The sequence below is a fragment of the Tachyglossus aculeatus genome, chromosome 23 (genome assembly GCF_015852505.1).
Source record: "Tachyglossus aculeatus isolate mTacAcu1 chromosome 23, mTacAcu1.pri, whole genome shotgun sequence".
NCBI lineage: Eukaryota > Metazoa > Chordata > Mammalia > Monotremata > Tachyglossidae > Tachyglossus > Tachyglossus aculeatus.
In genome coordinates, this window is record NC_052088.1 from 40,838,061 (window position 1) to 40,856,564 (window position 18,504).

The window sequence follows — 18,504 nt, forward strand, 5'->3', positions numbered from 1 at the left end:
CTCTAGGCTCAGGAAACGCTCAATCGATACGGTCTGTCGATAGAAGGTCGATTGGAGCGGGAGGAGGCCGAAAGATCCTGGGCCTGAGAGTCAGAGGCCGTGGGCTCTCATGTACGTATTTATTACTCTATTTATTTATTTTATTTGTACATATTTATTCTATTTTATTTTGTTAATATGTTTTGTTTTGTTGTCTCCCCCTTCTAGACTGTGAGCCCGCTGTTGGGTAGGGACTGTCTCTATATGTTGCCAACTTGTACTTCCCAAGCGCTTAGTACAGTGCTCTGCACACAGTCAGCACTCAATACGATTGAATGAATGAATGAATGAATTCTCGCTCTGCCACGTAATAATCATAATCATAATTGCATTTGTCAAGCACTTACTATGTCCCAGGCACTGTGGTAGATGCAAGGTAATTGGGTCGGGCACAGTCCCTGTCCCACATAGGGTTCACAGTCTTAATCACCATTCTCCAGAGGAGGGAACTGAGGCCCAGAGAAGTGAAGTGACTTGTCCAAGGTCACACAGCAGACAAGTGGCAGAGCAGTTATTAGAACCCAGGTCCTTCTGATTCCCCGTCCCGTGCTCTATCCACTAAACCCTCTGCTGGGTGACCTTGAGCAAATCACTTCACTTCTCTGTGCCTCGCTTTTCTCCTCTGTAAAATGGGGATTAGGATGGCGAGGCCCGCGTGGGACAGAGACCGTGCACAGCCTGATTACCTCGTATGTACCCCAGCGCTCAGAACAGTGGCTGGCATATAGTAAGTGCTTAACAAATGCCACAGTTATTATCATTATTCCCTCTCTGAGGACCCAGAGAAAGAGGGTCCCCCTCCCCCGGATGGTAGGGGACCCCTCCCCCTCCAGGGGCAGCCGGCCGGGCAGAGCCGTGGGGGCGGGGCGGGGGGGGGGGGCCTTTGTCACCTCCTCCCCGAGACCCCCCACCCCCCCACCCCCTGCTTCTCAGGAGTGGCCAAATCCAACCAAAATGTCAGTGGAAAAGGGAATAATGGCATTGTCAAGCCCCCGATAAAGAGATCAAATGTGGGGCGGCTAGCCCGCTGTGACTACGGCTTTCAAGAAAGTGGGTTCAGTTTGGGGGGTCCCGGGGAGTCTCCCGAGCGCCGCCCCACCCTAGCCCCCTCCTCTATGGAGGCCTCTGTGATTTCCTCCCAGGAGGCTGCCGACCCCGCTCCACCCCCAGCCCAGGTGTTCCTCCTCCAGGCCGGGAGATGAGCTACTCCTGGCCGGTCCGGCCGCTGCTTGATCATCTGCTCCCAATTAAGCTCCCTGACCCATATAAGCCTCTAGGGAGGTGGCAACCTTTATTGGGCTGCTTCTGCGTGTTCTGCTGAAGGGCTGCTTTCCTTGCTGGAGCTTGATGAATGGGGGTTATTTTGGTTTCTTTTTCTTGTCTTTTTTTTTGGGGGGGTGGGGGGGTAGGGGCTTTTGCTCTGGGGGAGTATGCCATGTTGATCCCGGGTTGGAGGTGGGGGTGGGCAGTTAGTTGTGGGGGGGGGGAGGGGGCTAGTGCTGGTTGGGGCTTTGAGGGCCAGCTGACTCATCTATTTCCTTTTTCACTGTATTGCTAAACTAATTCATTTTGATTAACTTTCTGCATTAATTTTCAGGTGTCATGCTGACCCAGAAGCTGGTGGTGATTTGGCTGTTTCTAACCAACCCCACCCCAAGATGAGTAATATAAACTGTGTTTCTTCTTTCTTACTTTTTCCTTTTTCTGCATCCAATATTGATTATGGTAAGGATTTTTTTGCTCTCTTCTCCACTGAAGCTCACTCCTGCAATTTGTTCCCCCACCTCTCTAATTCTCTCTCATATCAATACAGGCACCAGCTGTTTCTTAAAGAAGCAGCATGATATAGGGGATAGAGCATAGGCCTGAGAATGAGAAGGATTTGAGTTCTAATCTGTTCTACTGCTGGTGTACTGTGTGAGCTCAGGTAAGTTACTTCACTTCTTTGGTCCTCAAGGGTCTCATCTGTAAAGTGGTGATGGAGTGTGTGAACTCCATGAGGGGCAGGGACTGTGTTTAACATCACTCGCTTGTTTTCACCCCAGATCTTAATATCTTCTAGACAGTCAATCACCTTCTCTCTTCTGCCTCCCCTTTTTTCTCCTGTACTCCAACTCACATCTGACACTCTGTTCTTCCATTGCCACCCTTCTTACTGTATCTCTATCCTATTCTCTTCTTTAGTAATTCAGCTGGCTGAAACCCAGACTTTGTACTCCATTCCACCACTTAAAAATCTATTTTTTTTTTACTACAGTGCAATCCCCTTTGCCGCTTCAACCTTTTTTCCCCGATACCTGCTATTTTTGTTTATTTTGGAAGCCCTTTTACCTGTCTTCCACCACCCCTCTGCCTGCCCCAATCTGAGACCAGGAAAGAATTCCTGCACCCTCAATCCTTGGCTCTGCACAGGTTGGGGGGTGGGGTAATGACTAAGGGCAGCCTCTGACTAGGTATTATTATTTCCACAGAGGTTACCTGATGAGGACTATCTATCTGCCATTTGGATTGAGGTCAATTTTGAGACCTGGCCTGCCCTGTCATGGAGGTGGAGCTGTGGGCTTCAAACCTACAAAGAGAAGGTGTTGGGAGTCTTTTTCTTTTTTCTTTTTTTTTTTTTTGTATGTGTGAAGGGGGTTAGGATTAGCTGGGTTGGGGGACGGAGCAGTGAGCCAAGGGGAGCCACTGCGGACAGCAGAAGCTGCTTCTGGAGAAGGGGACTGAGGCTCTGGGCAAGGAACTGGTTCTGTTCGATTCGACTGTGGGTCTGAGAAGGCCCGGGGCCCTTAATTCTATAGACGGGTCTGATCTCTGGTTACTCACAGTCCTGTCTCCAGAGTCACTCTGTATATCCTTGGTCTCCTTTGAGGGGAGTCTTCTGTGTTTAGCAGTTGCTTCTGGGGGAAAAGAAGTGGGAGGCATTTCTAGGAGAGAGGCAGGGAAGGTCACTGTCTACTTGATTATCTAGTAAGAAATATTTGTCATGAGACAAATTTGAGATAAAGTGAATGAGTTACATAGAGCCTGGAGAGCTGAAAATGCAGGTATTTGTAATATAAACTCACTTTTTCCAATATACAGAGGTGTGGGGTATCTTTGGAGACAAGAATATCAACCCTACAGGTCTGAAACTTTCTTGGGGGTGAGGAATCTTTGGTGGGGAGAGAGGGATCCAGTGCAGGGGTAGGGGAGAGCATAGTCAACAACTCTCTCATTGGATTTGCTTTACGCATCCATAGTACCCACAGAAATGACTTTTTTATACTTGTAAGGGGTTATTTACAAGGGAGTGAGGGGTCAGTGTCAAGATGAGGTAGGGTGTGTGTGTGTGTGTGTGTGCCCACCCTATTCTTCTCCGAAGGCCTATAGCCTTTTCTATGAGTTGGGGTAGGGAGCATAGAAAGCAGAAATGGTCCTGGGTATTACAGGTTTTCCCTCAGCCCTGTTTATTCAGCAGTTGCCCTGGATAACTCCGTTTTTTTGTGTGGAGACCTTAACTATCCTAAGGGTAGGGGAGGGAAGAGTGGAGAATGCAGGGTGCCCGTGGGTATCGTCTCATGCATCCCCCTCCTCCCCCTCTCCACCCCCCCACCTTACCTCCTTCCCTTCCCCACAGCACATGTATATATGTTTGTACATATTTATTACTCTATTTTACTTGTACATATCTATTCTATTTTATTTTGTTAATGTTTTGTTCTGTCTCCCCCTTCTAGACTGTGAGCCCACTGTTGGGTAGGGACTGTCTCTATGTTGTTGCCAACTTGTACTTCCCAAGTGCTTAGTACAGTGCTCTGCACACAGTAAGTGCTCAACAAATACAACTGATTGGGGGGTGGAGGAATGCATCTTTCAGAGAAACTGAATTGTTTGCATTTCTTCCCATTTTCTTCTTAGACTCCAGGAGCACCAACAGTTCTTCTTCTTTCCAGCTTTCATGCCACAGAGGGAAGCTGGTGTGAATCAGGTACTAGAACCATGTCCTAGCAGGTGACAAGGAATTCAACTTTGCTCTGCCTCGCTCAGCAACAATGGTTCCCCTCCCTCATTGACTTTCATATTGCCTTCATCGTGGGTTCCAGACTTAACTCTGCCCTGAAATCCCTGCTTTTCCTTACTTCCTCTTTGTCACTGAGGTGCCTATCAGCACTTAGTACAGTGCTTTGCACTTGGTAAGTGTCTAATATTATTACTATTATCCTATCCAGGAATTTGATACCTGAAGCCACTGATTTTTTTCCCATCCCCAAATATTCCACATTGATCCTCATTGTTCAAAGCTGTAACACTTGCCTCACTCAGATTAGTCTCTTCAAGCTTTTGATTACCTATGCTGCATTCACATTCGCCTCTTCCCTTCCCGATGACCAGTTCCAAGCTCTCCTCCTGTGCCAAATTAATAGCTTCTTCACTGCTTTCTAACATGCCCACAGTTTCTTCATCTTACCCCCTGCTGCCACCCCCCCCCCCAAAAAAAACTCTCCACCCCAGGTTTACACTATCTTCCCATGTCCCATAGCCATAATTTCTGGCAGAGGCCAGGTTGGGATGATTGGAGGCAGATATTTAATATGTCTTATTGTCTTTACAGTGGCTGTCCAGTGTATTTCCCAGCTTTGAGGACCATCCCTCTCCTATTTGGAACAATCATGTTAAATCTCAGACCTGCCCTGCTGTTGATGGAGCCATGGGCTGTACTGCTACATCAAAGGGAAGCCTTCCTTTTTTTCTTTTTTTTTTTTTTTTTTTTGTGTGTGTGTGTGTGTGTGTGTATAAGGGATGAGGGTTAAATGAGTTGGGAGAGAGCAGTGAGGAAAAGAAGGCCACTGTGGACACTGAAGCTGCTTCTGGAAATGGGGACTGGGGCTCTGTGCAGGGAACTGGTTCTGTTTGACTCGACTGTGGGTCTGAGAAGCCCCGGGGCCCTTAATTCTATAGAGGGGTCTAATCTCTGGGTGCTCAGTCTTGTCTCCAGACTCCCTCTGTATATCCTCGGTCTCCCATGAAGGGATGCTTCTGTGTTGGACAGTTGCTTCAGGGGAGGAGAGGTGGGAGGTGGCTCTGAGGAGAGGCAGGGAAGGCTGCAGTTGCCTTGATCCTGTTTTGAGAAACTGAATTATGGGGATTTGAGATCGATGTCAGTGGTGAGAGACAGAATGAGGTGCTGTGAGTAAACTGGAGAGGTGAAAATGTGGGCATCATTCTAGAAATTGACTTGGTGATACCAGAAGTTAGGGGTATTTGAATTCAGGAATACCAGGCCTACAGGTCCGAGACTTGGGGGTGGATCTTTGGGGGGAAGAGAGGGGTCCAGTGGAAGAGTAGAACATAACCAACAGTCCTGTTCTCCGTGCCCCCCTCCCACCCCGGCCTGGGTGTGTGGGATTGAAGGGGGAGGGAAGAGGGGAGAAGCCCAGGTTTTTGTGGATGGCTTTTGATGCCTTTTGAACAATAGGTTGATTGGGGTAGTGGAGGAATGTCACATTTAGAGAAACTGCATTGTGTACACTGCCTTCAATTTTTTTTTTTCCTCCTCCTCTTCAGCCCCCAGAAGCACCATTAGACCACTTCCATTCCTGCTCTGATGCCAAAGAGTGCTGCTGAGGGAAATCCAGGCACTAGGACCACCCTGACCACTTAAGAGGTGAGAAGGAAATCAATCTTGCTTTCTCTCCTGCTCAGCAACCATGGTTCACCTCCTTCTTGGACTCCCATTCCATTCCTATTGCCTTCATCCTCTGGTGTAGAACAAAATTCCCAGTCCTTCATACTCCTTGTCACTGAAGTAACAGCCAGTGTTTTCTATAGTGCTCTGCACTGAGGAAGTGTTTGAATAAATACTACAATCACTACCAAAGACTCGGGTGCAAGCTGAAGCTACTGGATTTGCCCTGTTCACAAACCTTCCTCACCTACTGCACATCATACTCATTTTTTTCCTAGCTTTCACAGCTGCCTGAATTCTAAATCAGTCCTCTCAAACTGATTACCTTTGCTACACACATCCTAAAAACTTGAATCCACTTTCCCCACCCCCAACCCTTCCTCACTAGCTTCAACCATTGGCTGTGTTGAATTCATTCCTTCCTCAGTGCTTTCACCCATGCCCTCAGTTCCCCTAATCTTAAAAAAAAAAAATAAATCCACACTTCCACCCCAGTTCTACATTGTTTTCCTAGAAATCCCTCAGTCTTAAAGCCTGGCAGCACAAAGTAGGGCTAGGTTGATGAAGACTTCTCTTTTTAAAAAAACTTATTCTCTGCGGTGGATGTTGCACACTTCCCAGCCTTGAGGACCATCTCTTTCCTGTTTAAACCATCAGGAGAAATCTCAAACCTGTCCTATCAGCAAGATGGCACCTTGGGATGTACTACTACCTCTAAGGGAAGAGTGTGTGTGTGTGTGTGTGTGTGTGTGTGTGTTGGGTTGGGGGGGAAGGAGAGATGAGGAAGAGGAGTCCACTGTGGACACCAGAAGGTGTTCCTGGAAATGGGGACTGGGGCTCTGTGCAGGGAACTGGTTCTGACTCGACTGTGGGTCTGAGAAGACCCGGGGCCCTTAATTCTGTAGACGGATCTAATCTCTGGGTGCTCACGGTCCTGTCTCCAGAGTCACTCTGTACATCCTTGGCCTCTCACAAAGGAACTCTTCTGTGTTGACAGTCACTTCTGGGGAAGATGGGGTAGATGCCTTTTGTCAAGGAAGAGGCAGGGAAGTTTGGTTCACTATCTCCTCTTCTGAGAAACTGAATGTTGGGAAGTTTTTTGGTGTGAGATGGATGTCAGTGCCAGAAGGAATGAGGTTCAGTGAGTAAGTTGCATAGAGGGTGGAGAGCTGAAAATGCAGGCATTAGAGTAGTAACTGACTTTGAAATATATAGAAGTTTGGGTTATCTCAGAAGTCAGGAATACCAGCCCTACTGGTTTGATGATTTGGGCTGGGGGCTGTGCAGAAATAGGGATCTCGGGGAGGGGGAGGGCCGGTGAAGGAGTAGGTTGGAGCCTAGAGAACAGGTGTCTCTTTGGACCAGCTGGGGCACAGCTGTAGGTCCCACAGAAGACACTCTGGCATATCTGTAAAGAACTGCTCCCAGGGGAGTGGGTGGGAGGTCAGTGTCGAGAGAGTGAGTGTGTGTGTGTGTGTGTGTGTGTGTGTGTGTGTGTGTGTGTGTACGTGCGTGTATCTGTCGGTCCCCACCCCTTTCCTCTGTAGAGCCTTCTAGCTTCATACCTGGGCTTTGGTAGCGAGTATAGAAAGCAGATAGGGACCTAGGCACTGCAGGCCTTCTCATACTCCTGTTGTCACCAGTTGCCTTGGAGACCTCTTGCCCCTTGTATCCAGGCCTTCCCTGGACCAGGTGTGTTGATCAGGTGAGAAGAACAGAGAAGCCAGGGTGTCAGTGGCTGACCTTTTTGCTAAATGGGTTGATGTGGAGAGGGAACGGTGGAGGGGTGTCTCATTTAGTGAAACTGCAAATTTTTTTTGCATTCTCCCCCCCCACCCCCATTTTCAGCCCTCAGGAGCACCATTAGATCTTCTCCACATCTGCCCTGATTCCACAGAGCACCACTGGGAGGGAATGAGGACCTCTGGGCCGTCTCGAAGATCTCAACAGGTGAGAAGGAATTTTAACTCTGCTCTGCTCAGAAACAGCAGTTCCCCTCCAACCTGGACTCCTATGCCTATTGCCTTTACTCTTTGCTAGACTTAACTCCTGCCTTTAAATCCCCAGTTTTCCCTACTCTGTCTTAAATGAGGTGCCAGTGCTTAATACAGGGCTGTGCACATAAAAAGTGTATACTATTACTACTACCAAAGAGTTCAGTGACCCCCTGGACTAGTCCTGTCCCCAAACATTCCTCGCCTACTCTATATCATCCTAAGTGCTCTTATCTCTCACACCTGCCTGAATTCCAAACGTTCAATACCTGGAAGTGCACAGGTTGGGGTGGGATGACTGAAATATTTACTCACTATTACTCTCTCTACAGCAGGTGCCCAATGCATTTCTTGACTTCAAGGAGCATACCTGTGCCATTTTGGATCATCAGATCAAACCTCAGACCTGTCCTGCCATTGAGATAGAGCTGTAGGCTGTACTGTCACCTCAAAGGGAAGGCTTTTAGTTTGTGTGTGTGTGTGTGTGTGTGTGTGTGTGTATAAAAACATAAGGTTAATGGGGCTCGGGGAGAGAGCAGTGAGGAAGAGGAGGCTACTGTGGACACAGAAGGTGCTTCTGGAAATGGGGGCTAGGGCTCTGTGCAGGGAACTGGTTGTTTGACTCGACTGTGGGTCTGAGGAGACCCGGGGCCCTTAATTCTATAGACGGGTCTGACCTCTGGGTGCTCACAGTCCTGTCTCCAGAGTCACTCTGTACATCCTCTGTCTCCCATGAAGGGACTCTTCTGTGTTGAACAGTTGCTTCAGGGAAGGTTGTGGTTGCCTTTATCCTGTTTTGAGAAACTGTCAGTGGAGAGAGACAGAATGAGGTGTTGTGAGTAAACTCGAGAGGTGAAAATGCAGGCATTGCCCTAGAAGGTGACTTTGCAATACCCAGAAGTTAGGGGTATTTGAATTCAGGAATACCAGGCCTACAGGTCTGAGACTTGGGGGTGGATCGCTGGGGGAGAGAGGGGTCCAGTGGAAGAGTGGAGTGAAACATAGTCAACCATCCCTCTCATTGGAACTGCCTTGCCCATCTGTAACTCCCACAGAAGGGACCTTTCCATATCTGAAGGGTTGCTGCCTTTGGTGTGGGAGGCAAATTTGTGTGTGTGTGTGTGTATGCATGTGCACCTCTGTCCTGGGTATTGTAGCTCTTCTCACATCCCTGTTCAGCCAGCAATTGCCCTGGAGCCATCTTGCCCTTCATATCCAAGTCTCCCCTGCCCTGGGTGTGTGGAGGGGGAGGGGCGAAGCCCAGGTTTCTGTGGATGTCCTCTAATGCCATTTGAACAATAAGTTGGTGTAGTGGAGGAATGTCTCATTTAGAAAAACTGCATTGTGTGCATTTCTTTCCAAATTTTTTTTTCCTTTTCAGCCCCCAGGAGCACCGTTAGACCACATTCATTCCTGCTCTGATGCCCCAGCGTGCTATTCAGGGAAATCCAAGCACTAGGACTACCCTGACCACTTCAGAGGTGAGAAGGAATTCAATCTTGCTTTCTCTCATGCTCAGCAACCATGGTTCACCTCCTTCATGGACTCCCATTCCATTTCTATTGCCTTTACTCTCTGGAGTAGAATTAAATCCCTACTCCTTGTCATTGAAATAACTGCCAGTGCTTACTATAGTGGTCTGCACTGAGGAAGTATTGAATAAATACTGTTATCACTAACAAAGACTCCGGTGACAGCTGAAGCCACTGGATTTGCCCTGTCCTAAACCTTCCTCACCTACAGCACCTCATACTCATTTTTTTTTTCTAGCTTTCACAGATGCCTGAATTCAAAATCAGTCCCCTCAAACTGATTATCCTTGCTACACACATCCTAAGCCATTGAATCCACTCCCCCCATCCCTGATCACCTTCAACCGCTCCCTGTGTTGAATTCCTTCCTCAGTGTTTACAAACATACCCTCAGTTCCCCAATCTTAAAAAAAAAAATAAATAAAACCAGATTTCCACCCCAGCTTTACATTGTTTTCTTAGAAATCTCTCAGTCTCAAAGCCTGGCAGTGCAAAGGTGGGGCTGGGTTGATGGAGAAATTTTTTTTGTTAAACTTACTCCCTACAGCAGATGTTGCACACTTTCCCGGCCTCAAGGACCATCTCTCTGCTGTTTAGACCATCAGGAGAAATCTGACCTGTCCTACCATCAAGATGGTGCCTTGGGATGTATTACTACCTCCAATAGAAGGTGTTTTGGGTGTGTGTGTGTGTGAGGGGGGAGAGAGAGATGAGGAAGAGGCCACTGTGGACACCAGAAGATGCTTCTGGAAATGGGGACTGGGGCTCTGTGCAGGGAACTGATTCTGTTTTGACTTGACTGTGGGTCTGAGAAGACCCAGGGCCCTTAATTCTATAGATGGATCTAATCTCTGAGTGCTCACAGTCCTGTCTCCAGAGTCACTCTGTGCATCTTTAGACTCCCACGAAGGGACTCTTTGGTGTTGACAGTCACTTCTGGGGAAGAGAGGTGGGAGATGCTTTGTCAAGAAGCGGGGAAGTTTGGTTCACTGTAACCTCTTCTGAGGAAACTGAACTGTGGGAAGATTTTTGGGGTGAGATAGATGTCAGTGACAGACTGAGGTTCAGTGAGTTGCGTAGAGGGTGGAGAGCTGAAAATGCAGGCATTATAGTAGTAGCTGACTTTTAACTATATAGAAGTTTGGGTTACCTTTGCAGTCAGGAATAATAGCCCTACCGGTCTGCTTTGGGCTGGGGGCTGTGCAGAATTAGGGATCGCTGGGATGGGGAGGTCCGCTGAAAGAGTAGAGCCTAGGGAACAGGCATCTCTTTGGACCTGGCTTGGCACAGCTCTAGGTCCCACAGAAGACACTTTTATATATCTGTAAGGAACTGTACCCAGGGGAGTGGGAGGTCAGTATCAAGAGTGTGTGTGTGTGTGTGTGTGTGTGTGTGTGTGTGTGTGTGTGTGTGTCTATCTGTCCCCACCCCTTTCCTCTTTGGAGTCTTCTAGCTTCCTACCTGGGCTTTGGTAGGGAGTATAGAAAGCAGATAGGGATCTGGGCACTGCAGGCCTTCTCATACTCCTGTTTAGTCACCAGTTGCCTTGAAGGCCTCTTGTCCTTTGCATCCAGGCCTTTCCTAGCCTGGGTGTGTCGATCAAGTGAGAAGAACGGAGAAGCCAGGGTGTCTGTGGCTGACCTTTTTGCCAAATCTGATGGTGGAGGGATGTCTTGCCTAGAGAAACTTCAACTTTTTGCATCTCCCCCCCCCCCCCCCGCCACCCCGATTTTCAGCCCTCAGGAGCACCATCAGATCTCCTCGACATCTACCCTGATGCCACAGAGCCACCGCTGGGAGGGAATGAGAGCCTTTGGGCCATCTTGAAGATCTCCACCAGTGAGAAGGAATTTAACTTTGCTCTCTGCCCTGCTCAGAAACAGCAGTTGTCCTCCAACCTGCACTCCCATGCTTATTGCTTTTACTCTTTGCTAGACTTAACTCTTGCCTTTAAATCCCCAGTTTTCCCTACTCCTGTTTTACATGAGGTGCCAGTGCTTAATATAGGGCTGTGCACATCAGAAGTGTTAACTACTCTTACTACTACCAAGGAGTTCAGTGACCGCTGGACTTGTCCTCTCCCCCAAACCTTCCTCACCTACTCTACATCATTTTAAGTGTTCTTATCTGTCACATCTACCTGAGTTCCAAATATTCAATGCCTAAAAATGCACACGTCAGGGTGGGTTGACCAAGAGAGATTTACTCACTATTACTCTACAGCAGGTGCCGAATGCATTTCTTGACTTCAAGGACCGTACCTGTGTCCCTTTGGATCATCGGATCAAACTTCAGACCTGTTTTGCCACTGAGATGGAGCTGTAAGCTGTACTGTCACCTCAAAGGGAAGGTGTCTTGGGTTTTTGTTGTTGTTGTGGGTGTGTATAAAGGCCTAAAGTTAACAGGGCTGGGGGAGAGAGCAGTGAGGAAGAGGAGGCCACTGTGGATACAGAAAGTGCTTCTGGAAATGGGGGCTGGGGCTCTGTGCAGGGAACTGGTTCTGTTTGACTCGACTGTGGGTCTGAGGAGACCCGGGGCCCTTAATTCTATAGACGGGTCTAATCTCTGGGTGCTCACAGTCCCGTCTCCAGAGTCACTCTGTACATCCTCGGCCTCCCACGAAGGGACTCTTCTGTGTCGGACGGTCGCTCTGGGAGAAGACAGAGGTGGTTTGTGAAGGTAGAGGTGGGAAAGGTCTTGGTCTCCTCTATTCTCTTCTGAAAAAATGAATTATAGAGACTTGTGTGAGTGGGTTGTCAGGGGAGAGAGGGAGGTGCATTGAGGCTGGAGAGGTGGAAGTGCAAGCATCTGTACTAGGAAATGAATTTGCCATATACAGAAATGAGTTATCTTTTGGAGTCAGGAATAGTAGCCCTACAGCCCTAACACTTGGAAGGGGGAAAGATAAGGATCTTTGTGGGAGAGAGGTGTCCAGTGAAAGAGTAGCATGAACAGTCCTGTTATTGGAACTGCCTTGAATACTTAGAGTTCCCACAGAAGGGGCTTTTCCATATTTGTAAGGGGTTGCTTCCAGGGGAGTGGGAGGTTGGTGGCAAGTGTGTGTGTGTGTGTGTGTGTGTGTGTGTGTGTGTGTGTGTGTGTGTGTCCCCATCCATCCTCACAGCATTCTTCTCTGGAGTCCTTTAGCCACCTGCCTGAGAGTTAACAGGGAGCATAGAAAGCAGTTAAAGCCCCACGTATTGCAGGCATTCCCACTTCCCTATTCTGTGTGCGTTTTGTCCTGAGACACCCTCCTGTCCTTTGGGCCCAGGTCGTCTTTGGCCTGGTTTTGTGTAGATCCCGAGGAGAGAAGAATGGAGCAGTCAGGGTGCCTGTGGTGGCTCCCTAATGGTTTTTGAACAATAGATTGATTTGGGAGTGGAGAAATGTCACTTTTAGATAAACTGAATTGTTTGCATTTCCTCCCCCTTTTCTTTTCAGCCACCGGGATCCCCATCGGCTATCTTCTCCACTCCTGCTGTCATGCTACAGGGTGCTGCTGTGGGGGAATCTGGGCCCTAGGACCACCTCAACCATCTCCCAGCAGGTGGGAAGGAATTCAACTTTGCTCTCTGCCCAGCTCAGCGACAATGGCTCATCTCCCTCACTGACTCTAATACCTATTACCTTCACCCTCTATTGTAGACTTCTGCCTTACTTCCATAGTTTTCAATATTCCCTCTTTGTCACTGAGGCAACTGCCAGTATTTTAGTACAGGGTTCTGCACTTAAAGTATTAAGGCTTTACTACTAACCAAGACTCTGGTGATACCTGAAGCCACTGGATCTGCCCAGTCCCCAAACCTTCCTCACCTACTTGACATTTCTCATTGTTCTTTGCTATGTCACCTGCCAGATTTTGAAATCTGACTGTTAGGTTTTCCCCCTTGCTTCACACTTCCCAAGCATTCACATTCACTTTCCTTCCCTTCCTATCTTCAATTACTCCTGTGGTGAATTAATTCCTTCCTTAATGTTTTTGAAGGTGCTCACAGTTCCTTGATGTCTCCTTTTTTAAAAATGGTCCCTCACCCAAGTACTACCTCATTTTCCTACAAGTCATGCAGCTACGGTGGCTGCACATGTGGGTGCGATGACCAAAGGGAGATTTTCATTTGCTATGACGCTTGTCTACAGCAGATGTCCAATACTTCCTGGCCTCGAAGGCCATTCCTCTGCCGCTGGGACCTTGGGCTTAAATTTCGGCGCTGCCCTGTCACTGAGTTGGAGCCATGGACTGTACTGCTACCTCTAAGGGAAGGTATTTTTTTGTTGGTGTGTGTGTGTGTGTGTGTGTGTGTGTGTGTGTGTGTGTGTGTGTGTGTGTGAGAGAGAGAGAGAGAATGGAGGGTGTTAGCTGGGTAGGGGAAGAGGAGGCCACTGTCGACACAGAACCTGCTTCTGGTAATGGGGGCTGGGGCTCTGTGCAGGGAACTGGTTCTGGTTGACTCGACTGTGGGTCTGAGAAGACCCAGGGCCCTTAATTCTATAGATGGGTCTAATCTCTGGGTGCTCACAGTCCTGTTTCCAGAGTCACTCTGTACATCCTCAGTCTCCCACGAAGGGACTCTTCTGTGTCTGGCAGTCTCTTCTGGGAAAGAGAGGAGGAAGGTGCTCTTTGAGGAGAGAGACAGGGAAGACCATGGTCTCCTTTACTCTCTTAAACTCAATTAAGGAGTCTTCATTGTGAGAGATGTCTGTGGTGAGACAGATTGAGGAAGCGAGAGAGGCCGGAGGGCTGAAAATGCGGGTACTGTATCGACTTTACGATATACAGAACCGTGGGCTATCTTTTGAAGTCAGTCAGAAATACCAGTCGTACAGGTCCGATACATGGGGAGGGATCTCTAGGGGTAGGGGGGTCCAGTGCAAGAGCAGGGTAGAGCATAGCGCACAGTCCTGGCATCGCAAATGCCTTACAAATCTATAGTTTTCCCAGAAAGGACCTTTCTGTAGCTGTAAGGGGACATTCTCGGGGGAGAGGGAAGTCCGTGTCAAGACTAAGATGGTGTGTATTTGTTTGCCTACCCCTACACTTCTCTGGAGTGTTGTAGCCTCCTGAGTCTCGGCAGGGACCATAGAAAGCAAATAAAGACCTGGGCACTGTAGGCTTCCCCACTCAGTCAGCAATTGCCCTGGAAACCTCTTGTTTGTGTCTTGGCCTTTCCTGGCCTGGATGTGTGGGGATCCAGGGGGAGCGAAGTGTGGAGAAGCCAGGGTGTGTGTGGCTGTCCTTATGTGTTTTGAACAATCAGTTGATTTGGGGGTGGTGAAGGCACATGTGCTTTAGAGAAACTGCATCGTTTGCCTCTTCCCCTCTTTTCCTTCTCAACCCCCAGGAGCCCCATCAGACCTCCACTCCTGCTCTCTTGCCTTGGAATGCTGTTGGGTGCAGTGTGGGCACTAGGACCCTTCAACCCCCTCAGCAGGTGAGTGAACTTAACTGTTGTTACCTGTGACCAGCAACAATGATTCCTCTCCATTGTTAATGCCCATTCCTATGGCCTTTAACCTCTGTTCTAGATTTGTCATGCCTTAAATCCCCAGTGCTCCCTACTCCTTCCTTGCCACTGAGGCAGCTGCCAATGCTCAAAATAGGGCTCTTTTTCTGAGAGTATTTAATAAAGACTCTTACTAATAACCGAGCAGATGGTGCTCCTCAAGCTACTGGATTTGCTCTGCTGCCAAATCTTCCTCACCTGTTCCACAGTAATCCTCATTCTTTGCAGACATCACACCTGCCTGACTTCCAAATCATTTTGTCAACTTTGATTCCCTTTAGTTCACACATTCTAAACACTCCCGTACCCTAGTCTTATGTTCCCAATGACCATCTTGTACTATTCCCTGTGTTGAATTACTTCCTTCCTTAATGCTTACAAAGCTGCCCCAGTTCCACTAATTAAAATAAAAACCAAACTGAACCACCACTCTAGCTTTATATTTTTTATAAAGTTCTGAAGTCTCCATAGTTGGGAGTGTGCAGGTTATGGTGGGATGACCAAAGTGAGACTTTGTTTTTGTTGTTTCCCCCCCCCACGGCCCTAGTTTCTCTACAGCAGATGCCCTGTGTGTTTCCTGGCCTTGAGAATCATCTGTTGGCCGTTGACTTTTGGTTCTAATCAGACCAGCCACTGAGATGGAGCTGTGTACTGTGCTGCTACATAAAAGGGAAGGAGTTGTCTTTCTTGTGTGTGTGCCTGCGTGTGAGTGGAGGGGGTTAGGGTTAGCTGGCTTGAGGGGGAGAGCAGTGAGGAAGAGGAGACCACTGTGGACACAGAAGCTGCTTCTGGAAATGGGGACTAGGGCTCTGTGCAGGGAACTGGTTCTATTTGACGCGACTGTGGGTCTGAGGAGACCCAGGGCCCTTAATTCTATAGATGGGTCTAATCTCTGGGTGCTCACAGTCCTGTCTCCAGAATCACTCTGGACACCCCCTGAAGGAACTCTTTTGTGTCACACAGTTGTTTTTTGGGAATAGAGGAGGGAGATGTCTTGTGAAGACAGAGGCAGGGAAGGTCATTATCCACTTGATCTTCTGGGAAACTGAATTATGGGGAGTTGATTATGAGATGAATGTCAGAGGTGAGAGAGAGCATGAGTACGTTGCCTAGAGGCTGGAGAGCCGAAACTGCAGGCATGGTGGTAGAAACTGACCTTCCAATCTGCAGAAGTGTGGGATAGATTTGTCAGAAATACCAGCCATACAAGTCTAATACTGAGGGTAGAAAGGGGTTGAGTGCAAGAGTAGGGTAGAGCATAGCGAACAGTCCTTTGGAACTGCTCTGCACCTCTGTAGAGTCCACAGAAGGAACGTTTTCTGTATGTGTAAGGGCTTGCTCTCAGGTGGGTGGGTGGGTGTGTGTGTGTGTGTGTGTGTCCTTCCCATGCTTCTCTGGAGTATTGTAGCCTTCTACCTGAGTTTGTTATTGGTAGGGAACATAGAAAGCAGAAAAAGTCATGGGCATTGCAGGCCTTAACACACCCCTGTTCAGTCAGTAGTTGCCCTGTTGTCACTTTTTGTCCACACTATCCTTGGTGTGGGTTTCTGGAGATCCAGTGTCAGGGGAAGGCAAAAATGGAGAAGCCAGGCTGTCTGGGTGGGTGCCTTGTCATGTGTGGTGAGTGGGTTTTTTTGTTGTTGTTTGGTGGTGGAGGAATGTCCTTGAGAGAAACTGCATCATTTGCATTTCTTTCCCTTTCCTTCTCAGCCCCCAGGAGCACCATCAGATCTCCTCCACTCCTTTCTCTTGTGCCCACGGAGTGCTGCTGGAGACCACCTCGGTCATCTCATGGCAGGTGAGAATAAATTAAACTTTGTTCTCTCCTGTACTCAACAACAATGGTTCCCCTCCCTCATCGACAAACAGGGTATTGCCTTGGCTCTATGGTCTAGACTTAGTTCCCACCTTAATTCCCCACTGTTCCCTACTCTCTCCTTGTCCACTGAGGCAAATGCCAGTGCTCAAAGCAGAGTTCTGTACATCAGAAGCATTTAATAAGCGTTATTATTGCTACCCAAGAGTCGGGTGTATGTGAAGCCCCTGGATTTACCCTGTCCCCAAATGTTCCTCACCTATTACACATCCATCTTGATTCTTCCCAGCTGTCCCACCTGACTTGTAAATATTCCTTCCAGCTTTGCTTCCCCTAGCTTGGCATATCTGAAACTCACAACCACTTTTTTCCCTTCCCGATGACCATCTTCTACCGCACTCTGTGCTGAATTATTTCCTCATTGCTATCACACATGGCCACAGTTTTCCCTAAGTAAGAAAACAAAACAAAAAATAGCCTGCTGCTCCAACTTTATATCCTTTTCTCACAAGTCCTGCAGCCTCAACACCGGGATAGGGTTGGGTGGGAGGCCCAAAGTGATTTTTTTTTTTTTATTGTTTCGAATGTTTTGACTAGCTCTTAATTTCTCTACAGCAGATGCCCAATGTATTTCCCAGCCTCATGGACTCTCCCTCTGCCGTTTGGACCATCGGGTCACATATCAGACATGCCCTGCTATTGAGATGGAGCTGTTGGCAGTGCTGTCACCTCAAAGGGAAGGTGTGTCTTTTTTTTTTTTTTTTTTTTTTCTCCGTGTGTGTGTGTGTGTTTGGATAGGGTTAGCTGGATTTGGGGAGAGAGAACAGGGAGGAAGAGGAGGCCACTGGACACAGAAGCTTGTTCTGTATATGGGGGTTGGGCTCTGGGCAGGCAACTGGTTCTGTTTGACTCGACTGTGGGTCTGAGAAGACCTGGGGCCCATAATTCTATACACGGGTCTAACCTGTGGGTGCTCACAGTCCCATCTCCGGAGTCACTCTGTACATGCTCAGTCTCCCGCAAAGGGACTCTTCTGTGTCACTTCTGAAGAAGAGAGGAGGAAGGTGCTTCTTGAGAAGAGAGGCGGGGAAGATCACAGTCTCCTTTATCTTCTTAAACTCAATTAAGGAGTCTTCTTTGTGTGAGAGATCTATGGTGAGACCGCTTGAGTGTTTTTCTTTCTGGGGGTGGTGGGCTGGATTTGGGTTTACTGCTTTTGTTCTTCTGATAAATTGTAATCTTGCTTTCTGTCGAGTATGTTTACTCTGTGCATTGTAATTGATAAATACAACCGACTTATACTGTCGTCCTCTCAAACTGTAATCGTGTTAGAGGTAGAGAATGTCTCTGTGCATTGTAATCAATAAACAACCGATTGAGTGTTTTTCTTTCTGGGGGTGGCGGGCTGGGTTTGGGGCTACTGTGTGTGTTCTCCTCATGCTCTGTAATCTAGTTTTGTGTCGAGTATGTTTACTCAGTACACTGTAATCGATAAATATGACCTATGTATATTTTTGTCCTCTCAAACTGTAATCTTGTCATGTGTAGAGAATGTCTCTTCTGTGCATTGTAATCAATAAAAAAACTTCTTGGGTGTTTTTCTTTCTGGGGGTGGTGGGCTGGATTTAGGTTTAGTGTTTGCGTTTAGTGTCTGGGCTGAGAGTTTTTTAAAGAGGTTTTTTTGGGTCTGCTGTAGGTTTTGTTTTGGAGTCAGGTTTATCTGAGTTGCCTTGCTCTCTTTGCAGGTGCCGTTTAGTTTTTGAAGTCGGATTTTGGTTTTCGAGCGACCTTTAAGGTAAGTGTTGGAGTTAGAGTGTAGCTTTTGGTTCAGAGGTCTCAGGGTGGCTTTTAGGGGTTGTGTTAGGTCTTAGTGTTTGAGTAAGTGAGGTTGGTTTTAGAGCTAGAACAATTTCAGAGTCAGATTTTAGTTCTGAGTTGACTTTGAGTTTCTTGTTGG

General features: G+C 47.9%; 2 long non-coding RNA genes across 3 annotated transcripts; both read left to right on the forward strand.

Annotated features, from left to right (window-relative positions):
- Positions 1-1,883: 1,883 nt before the first annotated feature.
- Positions 1,884-4,745, forward strand: LOC119944814. 2 transcript variants are annotated; one of them, XR_005455962.1, is made up of 4 exons: positions 1,884-1,966; positions 2,511-2,621; positions 3,937-4,029; positions 4,631-4,745. It is a non-coding gene; the product is annotated as an uncharacterized LOC119944814 (long non-coding RNA). The 2 variants fall into 2 exon arrangements; XR_005455961.1 differs by having other exon boundaries at positions 3,937-4,006.
- Positions 4,746-5,578: 833 nt separating this feature from the next.
- On the forward strand, positions 5,579-8,169 carry LOC119944815. The gene is made up of 3 exons (XR_005455963.1): positions 5,579-5,683; positions 7,553-7,654; positions 8,031-8,169. It is a non-coding gene; the product is annotated as an uncharacterized LOC119944815 (long non-coding RNA).
- Positions 8,170-18,504: the final 10,335 nt, after the last annotated feature.